General features: G+C 36.8%; 1 protein-coding gene across 10 annotated transcripts in view; it reads right to left on the reverse strand.

Moving 5' to 3' along the window:
* The window catches only part of ATG7 (autophagy related 7), a 237,849-nt gene that overhangs the window by 122,446 nt on the left and 96,289 nt on the right, over positions 1 to 19,114 (reverse strand). The window lies entirely within an intron of this gene.

Below are 19,114 nucleotides of genomic sequence, written 5' to 3' on the forward strand. Positions count from 1 at the left end.
TATCACAATGAATTTGAGCACTGCAACAACCTGTCATAAAACATATAACACCTCTTAAGTAAATTATATAATATGTGGTCTTGTACACATTACATTTTGGAAGGTTGTAAGTATTCTAAAGGTACTTTGCTAAGTAGAGAAATAATAATGACTCTTTCAGTATAAAGATACAGATCCTTTCCTAATGGACACAATTTTCCTTACTTAACTATTCTGTAAGGCTAGGTTCTTTATTCATGATGTACACGAGCACATATCCCTGGACAAAGACGGTAGAATCTCTTCTTAAAACATGATTTTAGGAATATCACTTCTCTTGCTGAGACTCTTCGGTGGCTACTAGATCAAAACTATACTCTCCAGCTAGGCATTTAAGTCCCTCCAGAATCCTCCAATTGTTGGACGGCTCTCTGCAGAATGCCTTTCATAGAGTCTAAGATCTCCTGACTACACCATGCAGTGACTTTCACTTCATGAGAAGCAGAATGGATTCACAGTTTGCAACTCTTGTCTGTTATTCTTAAACAAGGACACGAGGAACTGTGTGCCCTACCTAAAAAAAAAAGCTAATATATTTTCAAAAGGGGATGGGAACACACAGTGTCTGCAAAACTCTTATTTAAAGTCTTTGTTATGTCTGAAACATTTATATTAACATGTTTCCATACAAATAACCCAATGAAAGTTTAGTATTAGTTGTTTTGTTTGTTTTTTTATACTGCAGGTTCTTATTAGGCATCAGTTTTATACACATCAGTGTATACATGTCAATCCCAATCGCCCAATTCAGCACACCACCATCCCCACCCCACCGCAGTTTTCCCCCCTTGGTGTCCATATGTCCATTCTCTACATCTGTGTCTCAACTTCTGCCCTGCAAACTGGCTCATCTGTACCATTTTTCTAGGTTCCGCATACATGCATTAATATACGATATTTGTTTTTCTCTTTCTGACTTACTTCACTCTGTATGACAGTCTCTAGATCCATCCACGTCTCAACAAATGACTCAATTTCGTTCCTTTTTATGGCTGAGTAATATTCCATTGTATATATGTACCACATTTCTTTATCCATTCGTCTGTTGATGGGCATTTAGGTTGCTTCCATGACCTGGCTATTGTAAATAGTGCTGCAATGAACATTCGGGTGCATGTGTCTTTTTGAATTACGGTTTTCTCTGGGTATAATTTTTGTGACTTTCTGTCTGAATTTAAAAAAAAAAAAAAAATTCCACAAGGACTCAGAGGCAAAGAATATACAAATCAATTTTCACTGCAAAGTAAAGGAGCTGTTACAGTGGAGGATTACTGGACTGAATGTCAATACTATGACATAGTATGAGTGTGTTTCATGTTTGGTAATTGCAATCATTGTTGCTTTTGTTGTGGTCATCCATGTACAATGCTTGGTGTCAGTCGATTTATCTCTTGTAAAAATAAAATACAGTGTGTGTGTGTGAAAAAAAAAATAAATAAATAAATTAATTTTATTTATTTAAAAAAAAAAATAAAGTCTTTGTTGTTTAGAAATTGTACTTATTTGCTCTTGATGATTTAAAAATATACATGGGTCATGATTTCTAAAAAAAACTTAGGAAAAGCTTGCCCAATATCCCAGATAGGGTAATAAAAGTGTATCGCTAGAAGCCACCAGGACCCTTAGTTCCCATCCTATGAGAATCCATGAAAGAAGAGTCAAAACACTCCCTTCTGAGGGACAGTCACCCAGTCGTCTGCAGAGACTTTACTTCAAGTTGAGGGCAAAACTCTGTTTTCCAGTCCTTTTGCTGAGGGAGCCATGCCAGGGTAGAGAAGCCCCCACGTTGGATAATGAGCTGGAAGCACTGCTAGTAACACGAGGAAGCCCCTTGATCAGTTTCTGTCTCTTGGTGCCCTGGGATTTCTCTCATCATCATAAAAAAGAATCAAAGAAGAGGGAAAAAGCCCTGATTTCAGCAGCCCTTACAACACGACTGTTCCACCTTCACTACTCCCAGCTCCTCCCTGGGACCATCACCTTGGAAAAGCTTCAGCTTCCTTCTCATTACCTCTTGGTGCTGGCCTACCTAGAATGATCTCTTGTCTTTCCTATCAAATGAGGTCTTGCACTTCAAAGTTCAGCTCAACTATCAACTGCAAGAAGTCTTCCTTGATTAATTCCACTCCCGATGATCTTTTTTCCCTTTTGTATTCTGTGACCCCACTCTCCATGGCACACTGAGTTGCCAAAGGGATTGAAAGAAATACTCTGCCTCACTGTCCCTGGTAATCAGCAGTTGATGGCATTTTCAAATATCAACCAGATGTTCAGTAACTTTGTTCCTATTTCTATATACGTCAGTGATATAAAGCAGATAATGGATGAGAAAACGGCTTCATATGGAAACATGTAGCTATCATCCTAACTAAACCAGCTGCTATTAACTTACTCTATTTAGACACAGGTAGGATTTATAAGGTCAAACTTTAAAAAAGGAGGGCAGCTCTGAGTTCAAGACATTTAATAGCAGGGGCAATACAGGGGTGAAGTGGGAGGTACAAAGTATTGGGTGTAAGACAGGTTATAAGGACGTATTGTACAACACGGGGAATATAGCCAATATTTTGCAATAACTGTAAATGGAGTGTAACCTTTAAGAATTGTATAAAAATGTTTAAAAAGTGAGTCTGAAAAGACATAAATGAGATTTTTAAGGTTAATTAGTTCTTCTTTCCTATAAATTGATCTAATTTCATAATATAAATAAAAATAAAAGCAAAGTTAAAGAAACATATAATAGCATGTCAAAAAGTATAGCATTAATCAGGATAATTATTGGCATGTCAAAAATATAAAACAGATAAGTCTCTTGTCCTTTCCCTAAAGTCACTGTATAGTGTACATTTTTCTTAGGCATCCAAATGTAAAATGGGCACAATGGTAATTTAAAGGATACAGGAGATTTTAAATCAAAACACTGAATAGCTTTCAAATTGAGATAATTGACAATGGTATGAAAGTTCCAACACTTTAGTATTTTAACTAAACTTCTTATGGTGCAACATACAACTGTACTAAAAAAAGCCAAATAATATTACATCTTGGTACCTTCACATACCAAAATCACAAATTCACTGAGGTCAACTGAGTAGAAGGAAAGAAACTGAAAACTGGGAGTCAAAATGCAATGGGCAGTAATTTGGCAACACTAGGCAAAACACTTCATCTTTCTGAGTCTGCTCATTTCTATAATGGGGATCCAACTCCATGCCTATCTCCCCACTTAGATTAAAAAAAAGATTATGACTTCAATCACTGACTAAGAATGGTTTACAAAGAGCAACAGAAATGCTATTCATTTATTACCATTTTTTGCATTTATTACTCAGAATACAATTATTATCACTAAATAGGGCTTGACAAGTACAGAAAAGATGACACACAGTGACGTCAGTGAAAATAGTGGAGTAAGGACCTCTGAAAATGCTCTCTTCCATAAAAGAAAAGAGAATACTAACAAGATCTGAGGAGTAATTAAGAAAAGCAGCTGATTCACAGTAAAAACAATAAGGTTTGTGGTATTTTAACTTGCCCCATTTCCATTCCTTTTCCCCTTCTAGCTTGACTGTAGCCTTGAAAACCAACACACTACCACAGTGAAAACCAGGCTGGCAGCCACTGGAGGAGGCAATTTGGAGTTCCAAAGGAGCTCTGACCCCACATTTGGAAAACTGTCACCTGTTTGGAAGGAAGACCCTACTTGCTTGTTGCTTGTTGTCTTTATTCAACCAAACTCAGAACTCACCCTGTGTGAAAGAAAGCCTTTTTCCTGGGACCAGTTGTTGAAAAGTATCAGGAGCAACTGTTTAACACTGTGATCTCCTGAGATGGTAAATAACAGTTGAAGCAACAATAAGCTGACTAAAAAGCTTAAAAGGAAAATCTGGGGGAATTCCATAATCTTAGGAATCTAGAAGACTGTGCACAGGCACAGAGCTAGGAGCATGCTCAAAGTCATGCACATGCTCAAGAAAGATCTGAGAAGGCCTTCGGCTCTCACCTCCAGCTGATCGTGAGGATGTGTGCAAGTAGGACATGAAGGGTAAGGCAGAGTTCTTAATTGCCCATCTGAGCACAGAAGGCATGCCCCAATATGCACACAGAGCCCCCCAGCAAACACTGGGGGACTTACTGGTTCCAGGCATTTAAGAAAATCTCTATCCAATCATTAGATGACCACTAAGCTAACTGAGCAGAAACTTGATGGCCACACAGGACAAAGAATACAAACTTAATGAAATTAGTTTAGAGAAGTCACTAAATCAAAATCAACAAGAGCAGCAAGGAATGACAGTAAACCACAGAGAAGGGGGAGAATCTGATTCCCAGAATTATGGCATTATATTATTGAAAATGTCCAGTTCTCAACAAAAAATTACAAAGAAACAAGAAAGTATGTCCCTCACAAAACAAAAACAAAATCAGTCTATAAAAACTGTCCCCGAGGAACCTACTAGACAAAGACTTTAAAACAGTTATTTTAAGTATGTTCAAAGAACTAAAAAAAACATGTACAAGTAACTAAAAGAAAGTATGAGAAAATACCTCACTAAAATACAGAATACCAATAGAGAAATTATAAAAAAGAACCCAAGAGACATTCTGGAGTTAAAAAGTACAACTGAAAAATTCATGAGAGACACTCAACAGTAGATTTGGGCAAGTTGAAGAAAGAATCATTGAACATGAAGATAGGTCAGTTGAGACTATCCAGTCTGAGAACAGAAAGAAAAAAGAATGAAGAAAAATGAATACAGCCTCAAATATCCATCAAGCATACCAACATATGCATAAGGGGAGTTTCAGAAGACAGGAGAGACAGAAAAGGGCAGAAAGAATACTTGAGGAAATAATGGGAGAAAACGTCCCAAATTTGATGAAAAACATTAATCTATACATCCAAGAAGCTCAACTCCAAGTAGAATAAACTCAACGAGATCCACACCTACATACCACATAACCAAACTGTAAAAAGACAAAGGGAGACTCTTGTAAACACAAGAAAGAGCCTATCATGTAAAAGGAATCATTAACAGCCAATTTCTCATCAGAAACCACAGGGGTCAAAAGTAGTGTAATTAAATACTCAAAGTGCTGAAAGAAAAAGAAACTCTCAACCAAGGATTCCATGTCCAGCAAAACTAACATTCAAAAATGAAGGAGAAATTAACACATTCCAAGATAAACAGAAAACAAAGAATTCATCACTAGCAAACCTGCCCTGTCAGAAACACTAAAGGGATTCCTTCAGGCTGAAATGAAAGGATACTAGACAGTAACTCAAATCCACATTTAGAAAAGAACACAGGTAAAGGTAACTGTATAGATAAATATAAAAGACTAAATATATTTCTGTTGTAATTTTTTTCTCCTATGTGATTTAAAATACAAATGCATAAAGCAATAATTATAAATCTGTGTTGTCATATAATGTATAAAGATGTAATTTGGAAGGAAATTACACAAAGGAAGGAAAGAGAAACAGATGTATACAGCAGCAAAGTTTTTCTATACTAATGAAATTAAGTTGATGTTAAACCAAATTACACTGTTATAAATTAAGATGTTAACTGTGATTCCCAGGGCAGCCACTGAGAAATTAACTAAAAAAAAAAAGAAAATACAAGGGAATTAAAATGGTATATTAGAAAATATCTATTAACACAAAAGAAGGTGGTAATTGAGAAATACAGAAAGAAAAAAGACATGAGACACATAGAAAACAAATAGCAACATTGCAAATGTAAATTTTATCAGTAATTACATTAAATGTAAATGAATTAGACTCCAACTAAAAGGCAGACACAGCAAAATGCATTAAAAAAGCGTGATCCAACCGTATGCTGTCTACTTGAGATTCATTTTGGATTCAAAGACACAAATAAGTTGAAAGTAAAAGAAGAGAAAAAGATATTCCATGCACTTTCAATTATGCAAGATGAGTAAGCTCTAGAGATCTAATGTATGGCACAGTGATGACAGTTAACAATACTATATTGTAGGGCTTCCCTGGTGGCGCAGTGGTTGAGAATCTGCCTGCCAATGCAGGGGACACGGGTTCGAGCCCTGGTCTGGGAAGATCCCACATGCCGGGGAGCAACTAGGCCCGTGAGCCACAACTACTGAGCCTGCGCGTCTGGAGCCTGTGCTCCGCAGCGAGAGAGGCCCCGATAGTGAGAGGCCCGCGCACCGCGATGAAGAGTGGCCCCCACTTGCCCCAACTAGAGAAAGCCCTCGTACAGAAACGAAGACCCAACACAGCCATAAATAAATAAATAAATAAATTTAAAGTCCAAATTTAAAAAAAAAAAAAAAAACAATACTATATTGTATACTTGAGATGTGCTAATAGGATAGATCTTAAATTAAACTTCTCAACACACACACACACGTAATGGTAACTACTGGTGCTGGAGGTGATGGATATGTTGATTAGCTTGACTGTGGTGATTATTTCACTATATATATACATATATATATATATCAAAACATTAATTTGTATACCTTAAATATATATAATTTTTATATATCAATGATATCTCAATGAAGTCTTTTTTTCTTTTTTTTGGCCGAGCAGCATGGCTTCCAGGATTGTAGTTCCCCAGCCAGGGATGGAACCCAGCCCCAGCAGTGAAAGCACCAAGTCCTAACTACTGGACCGGCAGGGAATTCCCTAAAGTTGCTTTTTAAAAAAAGATATGGGCTTCCCTGGTGGCGCAGTGGTTGAGAATCTGCCTGCCAATGCAGGGGACATGGGTTCGAGCCCTGGTCTGGGAAGATCCCACATGCCACAGAGCAACTGGGCCCGTGAGCCACAACTACTGAGCCTGCGCGTCTGGAGCCTGTGCTCCGCAGCGGGAGAGGCCGCGACAGTGAGACGCCTGTGCACCGCGATGAAGAGTGGCCCCCACTCGCCGCAACTAGAGAAAGCCCTTGCACAGAAACAAAGACCCAACACAGCTTAAAAAATAAATGAATAAATAAATTTATAAAAAAAAAAAAAGATATTCCATGCAAATAGGAGCCAAAAGAGAGCTGAAGAGACTATACTAATATCAGACAAAATAGACTTCAACATTGTTAAGAGACAAAGAAGGGCATTATCTAATGATAAAAGGGTCAGTCTATCAAAAATGTATAATTATAATCATACATGTACCTATCAAACAGCCTCAAAACACATGAAGCAAAAACTGACAGAACTGAAGGGAAAAATATAAGTAAACAATAATAGTTGGAGACGTCAATACTGCATGTTCAATAGTGGATATAACAAGACAGAAGATCAGCAAGGAAACAGAAGACTTGAACAAAACTATATATGAACTAGATCTAACAGAAATATATAGAACACTATATCCAGTGATAGTAGAACACATATTCTCCTCAAATGCACATGAAGCATTCTTCAGGATACACCATGTGTTAGACCATAAAAAAATGAAGTCATACATTATATGTTCTCTAACTACAATGGAATGAAAGTAGATATCAATAACAGAAAGAAATCTGGGAAACTCACAAATATGTGGATATTAAAAAACACACTCCTAAAAGCAGTGAATCAAAGAAAAAATCAAGGGAAATTAGAAAACACTTTGAGATGAAAATAATAAACACAACATACCAAAATGTATGAGATGCAATGAACGCACTGCTTAGAGAACAATTTATAACTATAAATGTCTATAATAAAGAACAATTTTAGGTACTTCCCTGATGGCACAGTGGTTAAGAATCCACCTGCAAATGCAGGGGACACAGGTTTGAGCCCTGGTCCAGGAAGGTCCCACATGCCGCGGAGCAACTAAGCCCACGCGCCACAACTACTGACCCTGCACCCTAGAGCCTGCGAGACACAACTACTGAGCCTGTGCGCTAGAGCCCGTGAGCCACAACTACTGAAGCCCGCATGCCTAGAGCCCATACTCCACAACAAGAGAAGCCACAGCAATGAGAAGCCTGAGTACCGCAACGAAGAGTAGCCCCCGCTCACCGCAACTAGGCAGCCAAAAATACATAAATAATTTTTAAAAATCTCTAAAAAAAAAAAAAAAAAAGAACAATTTTAAATCAACAACTTAACCTTTCATGCTAACAACAAAACAAAGCAAAAAGCAAACTAAATACAAAGCAAGCAGAAGGAAGGAAATATAAAGAATTGAGCATAAATAAAATGCTGGTTTCTTGAAAATATCAACAAAACTGACAAGTCTTTATCTAGACTAACCAAAAATAAAAGAAGACTCAAATCACTAATATCAAGAGTGACAGAGGGGACAATACTATCAATCTTAGAGAAATAAAATTGATTATAATACCATAAACGACCATATGCCAATAAACTAGAAAACCCAGATGAAATGGACACACTTCTAGAAAGACACGAAGTATTGAAACTGACTTAAAAAGAAACAGAGGGACTTCCCCGGTGGCACAGTGGTTAAGAATCCACCTGCCAATGCAGGGGACATGGGTTTGAGCCCTGGTTGGGGAAGATCCCACATGCTGCGGAGCAGCTAAGCCCGGGTGCCACAACTACTGAGCCTGTGCTCTAGAGCCTCTAAGCCACAACTACTGAAGCCTGGGCGCCTAGAGCCCATGCTCCACAACAAGAAAAGCCACTGCAATGAGAAGCCCGCACACCACAACAAAGAGTAGCCCCTGCTCGCCACAACTAGAGAAAGCCCGCGCGCAGCAACGAAGACCCAAAGCAGCCAAAAATAAATTTTAAAAAAATTTTTAAAAATTTTAAAAAAAGAAATAGAAAATCTGAATAGACTTATGAAAAGTAAAAAGAGCGAATGAGCAATCATAAAACTTCCCACAAAAAAAAAACTAGGATCAAGTGGCTTTGTTGGTGAATTCTACTAAACATTTAAAGAAGAATTAACCAAACTTTCACAAACTCCCAGAAAACAAAAAAGGAGGAAACATGTCTTAACTCACTCTCTGAGGCCAGTAGTATCCTGATACTAAAACCAGGAAAGACATCACAAAGAAATGTCCCTTATGAATATAAATGCAAAAATCTTCAGTACAGTACTAGCAAACTGAATCCAGCAACATATAAAAAGAATTATACACCATGAGAAAGTGGGATTTATCCCTGGAAAGCAAGGTTAGTTCAATATACGAAAATAAATCAATGTAATGCACCATATTAATAGAATAAAGAGGGCTTCCCTGGTGGCGCAGTGGTTGAGAATCTGCCTGCCAATGCAGGGGACACGGGTTCGAGCCCTGGTCTGGGAAGATCCCACATGCCGCGGAGCAACTAGGCCTGTGAGCCACAACTACTGAGCCTGCACGTCTGGAGCTTGTGCTCCGCAACAAGAGATGCCGCGACAGTGAGAGGCCCGTGCACCGCGATGAAGAGTGGCCCCCGCTCGCCGCAACTAGAGAAAGCCCTCACACAGAAATGAAGACCCAACACAGCCAAAAGTAAATAAATAAATAAATAAATTTTTAAAAATTAAAAAAAAAAAGAATAAAGAACAAAAACCACATGATCGTCTCAACAGAGACAGAAAAAGAATTCAACAAATTCCAACACCTTTTCATGACAATAAACACTCAAAAAGCTAGAAACAGAAGAGAATTTCCTCAACCTGTTGAAGAGCATCAATAATCATCAACATTATACTTAATGGTGAAAGACTCAAAGTTTTCCTATTAATATCAGGAACAAGACAAGGATGTCTACTTTCACCACTGCTATTCAACGTTGTATTGGAGGTTTGACTCTGGGTAACAGGCAAGAAAAAGAAATAAAAGGCATCTATCTAGATTGAACCTGGGGAATTCCCTGGCGGTCCAGTGGTTATGACTCAGCACTTTCACTGCCATGACCCATGTTCAACCCCTGGTTGGGGAACTAAGATCTCACAAGCCACACACAGCACAGCCAAAAAAACAAAAAACAAAAACAAAACAATCTGGATTCTAAAGGGAGAAGTAAAACTACCTCTATTGGCAGATGACATGATCTTGTATATAGAAAAGCCAAAGGAAACCACACACACAAAACCCCTTAGAACAAAATAAGTACAGCTGGGTTGCAGGATACAAGAGCCATATACAAAAATCAATTGTATTTCTACACACTAGCAATGAACAATTCAAAGAAGAAATTAAGGGCATCCCTGGTGGCGCAGTGGTTGAGAACCTGCCTGCCAATGCAGGGGACACGGGTTCGAGCCCTGGTCTGGGAAGATCCCACATGCTGCAGAGCAACTAGGCCCGTGAGCCACAACTACTGAGCCTGCGCGTCTGGAGCCTGTGCTCCACAACAAGAGAGGCCGTGATAGTGAGAGGTCTGCACACCACGATGAAGAGTGGCCCCTGCTTGCCACAACTAGAGAAAGCCCTCGCACAGAAACGAAGACCCAACACAGCCAAAAAAAAATTAATTAAAAAACAAAAACTTAAAAAAAAAAAGAAATTAAGAAAACAACTCCACTTTCAATAGCATCAAAAAACAATAAAATATCTAAGAATAACTTTAACAAAATAATTGTAATACATGTACACTTAAAACTACAAAACTCCATTGAAAAAAATTAAAGAACAAAATAAATACAAAGACATCCCAAGTTCAATGGATTGCAAAACTTAATACTAGTAAAATGGTAACACTGCCCAAACTGGTCTACTATTCAATGCAATCCCAGCTGGCTTTTAGTAGGGATGGTGGATATTGAAAAACTGATCCTCAAATTCATATGGAAATGTAAGGGACCTAGAATAGCCAAAATAATCTTGAAAAAGAACAAAGTTGGAGATCTCACACTTCATGATTTCAAAACTTACTAGAAAGATACAATAATCAGTACTACGTGGCATTAGCATAAGGACAGACATACAGATCAATGGAATAGAACTGAGAGTCCAAAAATAAACCCTTTTTTTTTTTTTAACAAGAGTGACAAGATAATTTAATGGAGGAAAGAATAGTCTCTTTAACAAATAGTGCTGAAACAACTGAGTATCTACATGCAGAAGAATGAGGTTGGACCCATACCATAGACCGTTATACAAAAATTAACTGAAAATGGATTATAGATCTAAACATAAGAGCTAAAACAATTACACTCTTAGAAGAAATCATAGTAAATCTTTATGACCTTGGGTGGGACAAAGTTTCTTAGCTATGACAACAAAACCATAGCCAACCAAAGGAAACAAAAATTAAGACTTCATCAAAATTAAAAACTACTGTGCCTCAAAGGATACGTTAACAAAGTGAAAAGACAAGCTACCTGAGAAAATATTTATAAATTATGTACCTGACAAGAGTCCAGTATCCAGAATAGATCAAAACCCCTTACAACTTATCAATAAAAAGACAAACAACTCAATTTAAAAATAGGCAAAGGAATTTAATAGACACTTCTCAAAAAAAAAAAAAAAAGCTATACAAATAGCCAACAAGTACATGAAAAGATGTTCAACATCATTTGTCTTTAGGGAAATGCAAATCAAAACCACTATGAGATACCACTTCATACTCAGTAGGATAGTTATAATAAAAAGGAGACGATAACAAGTGTCAATGAGGAAGAGGAGTATCGAAACCCTCCTACACTGCTGATGGGAATTTAAAATGGTACCGGTTGTGGAAAACAGTTTTGGCAGTTTCACAAAATGTTAAGCATAGAGTTACCATGTGACCCAATAATTATACTCCTAGGTACATAGCCAGAACAATTGAGAAGATTTGTTCACACAAAAACTTGTACACAAATGTTTATAGCAGCATTATCCATAGTAGCCAAAAACTTCATAATAGTCAAATATCCATCAATTGTTGAATGGATAAACATATGGTATATCTGTACAATGGAGTATTATTCACCCATGAAAAGGAATGAAGTGCTGACACATGCTACAACATAAACAAACCTTGAAAGCATTATGCTAAGTGAAAGAAGCCATTCACAAAAGACCATGTTATAATTTCCTTTATACGAAATGTCCAGAATAGGAAAATCCATAGAGATAGAATATCCTTGCCAGGGTCTAGGGGAAGGTTGTGAATGGGGATACAGTTTTGTTTTGGGGGTGAAATTATTCTGGAATTAGATAGCTTCATGGCTGCACAAACTCGTGAATATACTAAAAAACCAATGAATTTTACACTTTAAAATGGTGAATTTTATGGTATATGAATTTTACCTTAACTTAAAAAAAGAAAGACATACAATCAGCTGTTAGTATGAGGATTCAACGTAGGGTGTCTATAAAGCAGCCTGAGTAATTAAAAACACTATTTGGATGGCTGCAGGGAGGGAGGGTCAGAGAGATGAACTTAACCCTGCCCCCATCAATCTGTGGACTGCAAGGGAATGCTTACTCAACAATGGGTCATTTCCAATGAGAGTTTTTTGGAGCTAAATAAGCACCAAGTCTAGTTTATCATTTTAAAAGAGTAACAATACTTCTGAAGATTCTTGGGAAAATAAAGAAATGCATATGGTGATGAGAAAGGGAGAGAAGAAAGAGTAAGTTCTCTTGAGGAGGTTTCATAACCTTCAAGTTTTGGTTAGTAGAAGAGGATCAAAGAACTAGTGGAGATCCTTTGTAGAAAATCTAACCTGCACCCTACGCCCCCGACAAAAGAAAAAAAGGAAAAAATAGAAAATATGCCAAGAGCAACTTTATCCAAATCTATAAAAATAACTCTTTTTAATTCTCAAAATAAGATTTTCTCAAATAATCTGACATTACAAAATTGAACTGATTAAAAAATTGAGTTGGTTAATGAACAGGATATTATAATGACCAAAATATTTACAAAAGGATGCTCTGACCAATTAATCTACTCTTCTAAAACTTATTGTAGGTCGTAAATTTGAGGAGGGCTTATTTTAAATACTGATAGAAATCGACAAGAAGGCAAATTGGAAAAATGCAAAAGAAGCCACTCCAAGAATAATTACAGCCCAAATCACTCAATACATTTATTCAAGTATTTACAAAGAGCCTGCTCTAGGTTACAGCTTTCTTCTGGAAATTCAGTGTTTCTGTATAAGGGGTACCATCTTTTTTTCCCCAGTGTTTATTGGGGTAAAATGTATATAACATAAATTTACCATCTTAACCATTTTTAAGTATACAGTTTAGTATTAAGTACCTTCACACTGTTGTGCAGTCATCACCACCATCCATCTCCAGAACTCTTTTCATCTTGCAAAACTGAAATTCTACACTCATTAAACTCCCATTTCCCCCTACCCCCACCCACCAGGCAACCACCACTCTACGAGTTGGACTACTACTTTAAGTACCTTATTTAAGTGGAGTCATACAATATTTGTCTTTTTGTGACTGAGTTATTTCACTTAGCCTAATGTCCTCAAGTTTTATCCATGTTGTAGCATGTCAGAATTTCCTTCCTTTTTAAGGCTGAATAATATTCTGTTGTATGTATAGACCACATTTTGTTTATCCATTTATCTGTTGATGGACACTTGGTTTGCTTCCATGTTTTAGCTATAGTGAGTGATGCTGCTATGAACAGGGGTGTTCAGGGGTGCCATCTCTTGTCAAGGAGATGGCCAAACATCCACTGTAACACACAGTGCAAGCAGAACTATTTCTGCATTTGTAATATTTATTGTTAGGTCTCAGGTTTGCTTATACACTAACGTTTTGTTGGTTTGTTTTTATTTTTTATTTTCTTTGCTATTTCATTAACACTCTCACGAATTTCTAAAATCAAGTCAAGGAAAAGGAACCAGGCTACCTTACGTACTTAAGTATTAATTAACAGTAACATATTAAAGGAAGATTTTTTCCCCCAATTAAATGCAAGTAACTCACAGGTGGAAAAAAATATTTAAAAATACCTAAGTTAAAAGTTTACATTAGGTACAAGTTGTATTTCCTAAATGACTTCTTTTCATCCTTCATTATCTAAACAGAAGGAATCAGACAAGAAGTATCCCTTCTTAACATTTTCATCTGAACACAAACAAGCTGAAATGCCTACCATTAAAAAAACAAAAACCAAAAAACTCTCTTACTTCCTTCCCCCTAATGCCCTTAACAATAAAAAAATACCCTTGAAAAATACATCTCTCTACTTAAGCATATGAGTAGCGGACAAGAAAGGCAGAAAGAGGATATAATTGCATCTATTGTCATACAAATCTCACTTTAAAATGGAATTTTTAGGGATGCAACTTTTCTTAGTCATCTTTTTAAATGACTCTAACATCCTGGAGATATTCTTTGAAGGATCATTTGGAGGATTCCAAGACTTAAAAAAAAAAAAAATACACTTGAGGGACTTCCCTGGTGGCACAGTGGTTAAGAATCCACCTGCCAATGCAGGGGACACGGGTTTGATCCATGGTCTGGGAAGATCCCACATGCTGCGGAGCGGCTAAGCCTGTGTGCCACAGCTACCGAGCCTGCGCTCTAGAGCCCATGAGCCACAACTACTGAGCCAGCGTGCCACAACTACTGAAGCGCACATGCCTAGAGCCCATGCTCCGCAACAAGAGAAGCCACCGCAGTGAGAAGCCCGCGCACCACAACGAAGAGTAGCCCCCCCGCTCACCGCAACTAGAGAAAGCCCACACACAGCAACGAAGACCCAACGCAGCCAAAAATAAATAAATAAAATATAAATAAATTTATAAAAAAATAAATGGGTGAATTGTATGGTATGTAAATATGCAAAAAAAAGCTGTAATAAAAGTTAATTTAAAAAAATACACTTGCAACCTTAATATAACAAAGTAAAACTTTCTAAATTCATTCTTCAAAATAAGTCACAAAGCACAAAAACTACAGAGCAGTGATTCTCAAACTGGAGCACGCATCAGAATCCCCTGGAGAGCTTGTTAAAACAGAGATGGGTTCCACCCCCAGAGTCTGTGATTAATTAGGTCTAGGGTGGGATCTAAGAATTTGCACTGCTAGTGAGTTCTCAGATGACACAGATGCCGTGGGTCCGTTTGAAAACACCTGCTGTATCCAAACAGGAGCACATTCTCTTGAGACTCAACCCTTGAAGAAGCATGTATGTTCCCTTTAAATTAACGTTAAAAACTCATTTTTAGCTACTCCTCCTAAAAGAAATTACTTTGTGTGATATTACTGTTTATTTAGCAGTTTTAGTCAATCCCTTTAATAAATTCTTTATGATAAAAAGTTTTTAGTACCCCTGCAGAGAGAGCCAGGTCTCATTAAAGAAACTTATTACCCCAAGTGAGTCTTGTAATGTGTGAATTTTGGTTCAGCGAATTTCTTTTAATTTGGGGGCTGATAATTATACTAGCACATATTTGGCAAGCAAGCTCCATTGAGAAAAATTAGGTACTTGATTATATTGAATTATTTTATACATTATTCTCTATCTCTATCTGCATGGCCCTTGAGGTTACTGCCATAAACTAACAGCCACTGGATGGAAATAGCCCAGACACAGATTTGGTTTGATACATGGAATACTTGTGGGAGGGGGAAGTTATGCTTGATCCAACACTTAAAAGTCAGGTGCTTTCACATTAAAATTCAGATTTCCACGTACCCTTAAAATTAAAAAAAAAAAAAAAATCAGAAAATCTGGCAACGTCATTCCCAATTTTGCACGTAAACAATCAGCCAGAGTTGGGCCACAGCTGCCCTTCATAGAGAATTCGAGCTCTAGCTGGCCACAGTCCCCATTCATTTCCTGTCATCTTCAACCTAGTCTTCACCACTCTATTTATCGGTCTAGCCTCTGTAGGCATGTGTATTTGAGTGCTGGGCCTAGGAGGAAACAGTAGTCTCCATTTCAAAAAGTAGATATAAACTGGCTTAAACTCAGTGTGGTGTAGGTAGTTCCTTTGGACACCATCTCTTATGGCCTAAGGTTGTTGAGTTGTGTGATCTACCAGTAGGCCACCTCTGCTCTCTGGAAATTCTTACATTAGAAACTTTGAGGTGAATGACCATTCTCTGAAAAGCAGTGTTATCAGGTTGAGACCCTTTGTATGTGGCAAAAAGAACAGTGTAAATGATGGCTGTGCCTGCAAAAACCTGCATGCAGAATGCCTATTTATTATTTTAACCTTTTTTCTTGTGAAATAACACAGAAAAGTAAAATGGAATACATAGCTTAAAATACTGTAGAGTACTCTACAGTATACCTCTACCACCCAGTCAAGAACATCAGCACATCAGGAGTCCCTACAAAGCCACCTCCCAATCACGACACCCTACCTGCCTTTCTGAGGTAAACACTGACTTGTATAATTTTTCCACCTAAACCTGCTTCCCCAACAATATCACTTAATTCTGCCTGTTTCTAAAAGCCAAGTTTATAAATTTTGTCTCTTGTAAATGAATTTAAAAGTTCAATTCTATGTTTTTAAGATACATGTTAATGTGCCTTCTTTTTCCTCTCGATCAGCCTCACCAGAGATTTATCAACTTTATAGGTCCTTCCAAAGAGCCAACTCCTAGCTTTGTTGATCTTCTTTCTGCTCTTGTCTTTAGTAGTTTCTACCTTCTACTTTTTTTTTTATTGTGCTGCTTTTTTGACTTCTTGAGATAATATTTGCTAGTTACTTTGGGGTCTTTTTTCTTTTAAGGCTATACATTTTTCTATTAAGTACTGTTTATCTATATGCTATAAATTTTATATGAAATATTTTTATCATTTATTTAAAATACTTCTTAATTTCCATTGCAACTTCTTTAACTCATTAGTTATTTAGGGTTATATATTTCAGTTTCCAAACATATGGAGATAATATTCTATTTATCTATTACTGATTTCCAGCATAATTACACTGGAATCAGAGTACATATTGGGTATAATATCAATCTTTGAAATTTGTTGAGGATTAACAATCCAGCCTATCATAAATTCTTGTAAGATATTATGTGCCTGCTTAAAAAGAATATGTACTTCAGTTTGGTGTAGTGTGTTCACTAGAATATGTTTATAAATCATGTTGATCAAATTTTCAATAACCTTTACAGATTTTTTTCATATGCTTCTATCATCAGTTATTGAGAAAGATCTGTTAAAATTTTCCACTGTGATTACATATTGTCTATTCCTCCTATAGTTCTGTAAAATTTTGCTTTATATATTTTGCAGCCATGTTATTAGGTACATACAAATATAGAATTCTATCTTCCTGGTGAATTAAAACTGATCATTGAAAAGTAATAGTAATACATAGTGATGCTTTTTGGCTTGAAGTCTATTTTGTCTGCTACTAACATAGCTACACCAGCTTTCTTGTGATTAGTGTTTATATTGTACACATTTTTACATCTTTTTATCTCCAATCATTCTGTATCCATAGATTTAAGATATACTGCTGGTATAATGCATAAAACTGACAAAATCTAGTCTGAAAAAATCTTTGTCTTTCAACCACAATAGTTAACCAATTTATGTTTAATGTAATTACTGATGTATGAGTTTAAGTCTACCACCTCTTCATGTGTTTTATATATTTCACTTGTTCTCTGTTCCTTTTTTCTTCCTTTAAATTGCTTTCTCATTAGGGTGTTCCCTTTGTTAGAAGTTATAAAATTTTTCTATTTGTTTAATGTTTACTGTATTACAACATATATCCTTCATTTATCAAGGTGAAAAGTTAATTGACACCTTTACCCTCCTCCAAAACAATGCACAAATCTTAGAACAGACTAATTCCACTTACCGCCTCCCAACTTTTATGCTATGTTTGCCCTGTATTTTAAATCTCTCTGTATTATAAAAAATCTACCACTGTATTATCTTACACAGTCAATGTTCACTTTGAGTTACCCACATATTCACCACTTTGTTTTCATTTTTTTCTACACTTTTGACCTCCCATTTGGATTACTTTTCTCCTACTTGAAGAATACCCATTAGGAATTCCTTTTGTGCAAACAACTGGTGGTAGGCTCTGTTTTTTTTATATAAAATACCTTTAACCTTCACTTTTACCTCTTTCTTTTCATTCTTGAACACTATTTTTTGCTGGGTCTAAAATTTGGGGCTGGCAGTTCTTTCTTTCAGCACACTGAAAACATTATTCCACTGCCCTTTGCTATATACTCTGTGACAGAAAAGTCAACTGTCAGTCTGACCATCACTCTTCTAAAGTTAATGACATTTCCCCCACTCACTGCTTTAAGGTTTCCCTTTGTATTCTGTTTGCAGAAGTTTCACTGTGATGAGTCTAGGTGTGGATTTCATTTTATCTATACTGTTTGGGCTTTGTGGGGCTTCTTGGATCTTAAGTTTGAGGTCATTCATCTGTTCCAAAATGTTTAGCAATGATCCTTCCAATATTGCACTCTTTTTCTCCTCCCATTTCTAAGATTCCAACTACATGATAGGCCTCACTCTATCTTCTCTTACCTTCTCTTTTACATATTTCACTTTTCCCCCCTCTCTCTGTGCTTCACTTTGAATAGTTTCTTCTAACCAATTCTTCAGTTCACTATTTGCTTTTCAGCTGTGTCCAACTGCCTATAAACTTGTTCATTTTGTTCTTACATTTTCAGTTCTGGAATTTGTTTCTTAATCTGCAAAGCCACAATTTAGAGTTTTCAGTCCTTGCTGAAAATAAAATTTGGTTTTTATTTCCTTTAATACTGTAAGCATAGTATTTTATACTCTGCATCTGATAAGTCCAATATCTACAATCTCTGTGAGTCTATTTCTGTTGTCTGTTGCTTTTGCTGGTTCTCACATATGGTGTCTTCTCTTTTTGTGTGCCTGGTTATCTATAATTGTGGCCAGATGCTGTAACTGGATATTTATTTGTAGAAATCATTTGAGAATAGAATCATTACACCTTTCTCTGAGAATATTTCGTTGCTTTTACCTGTTACCTATGGGCATTAGCTAAATGGAATCATCTTATTCCAAGTAAGCCTTATGGTTTCTGGGCCACTCAGATAATGTGAAACTCAGCTGCAGCCAATGTGAGAGTTGGTTTACTACTAGTTCACCCTTACTCCTAGACATATCTCTTCAGGGAGTCCCAATCCAAACTAAGGAATAGTTCAAACCAGGTTTCCCAGGTTTCAAAGACTCAGACTACAATTTTTATCTCCCTAACTT

This window comes from Balaenoptera borealis (assembly GCF_965194805.1).
Source record: "Balaenoptera borealis genome assembly, chromosome: 12".
Classification (NCBI taxonomy): domain Eukaryota; kingdom Metazoa; phylum Chordata; class Mammalia; order Artiodactyla; family Balaenopteridae; genus Balaenoptera; species Balaenoptera borealis.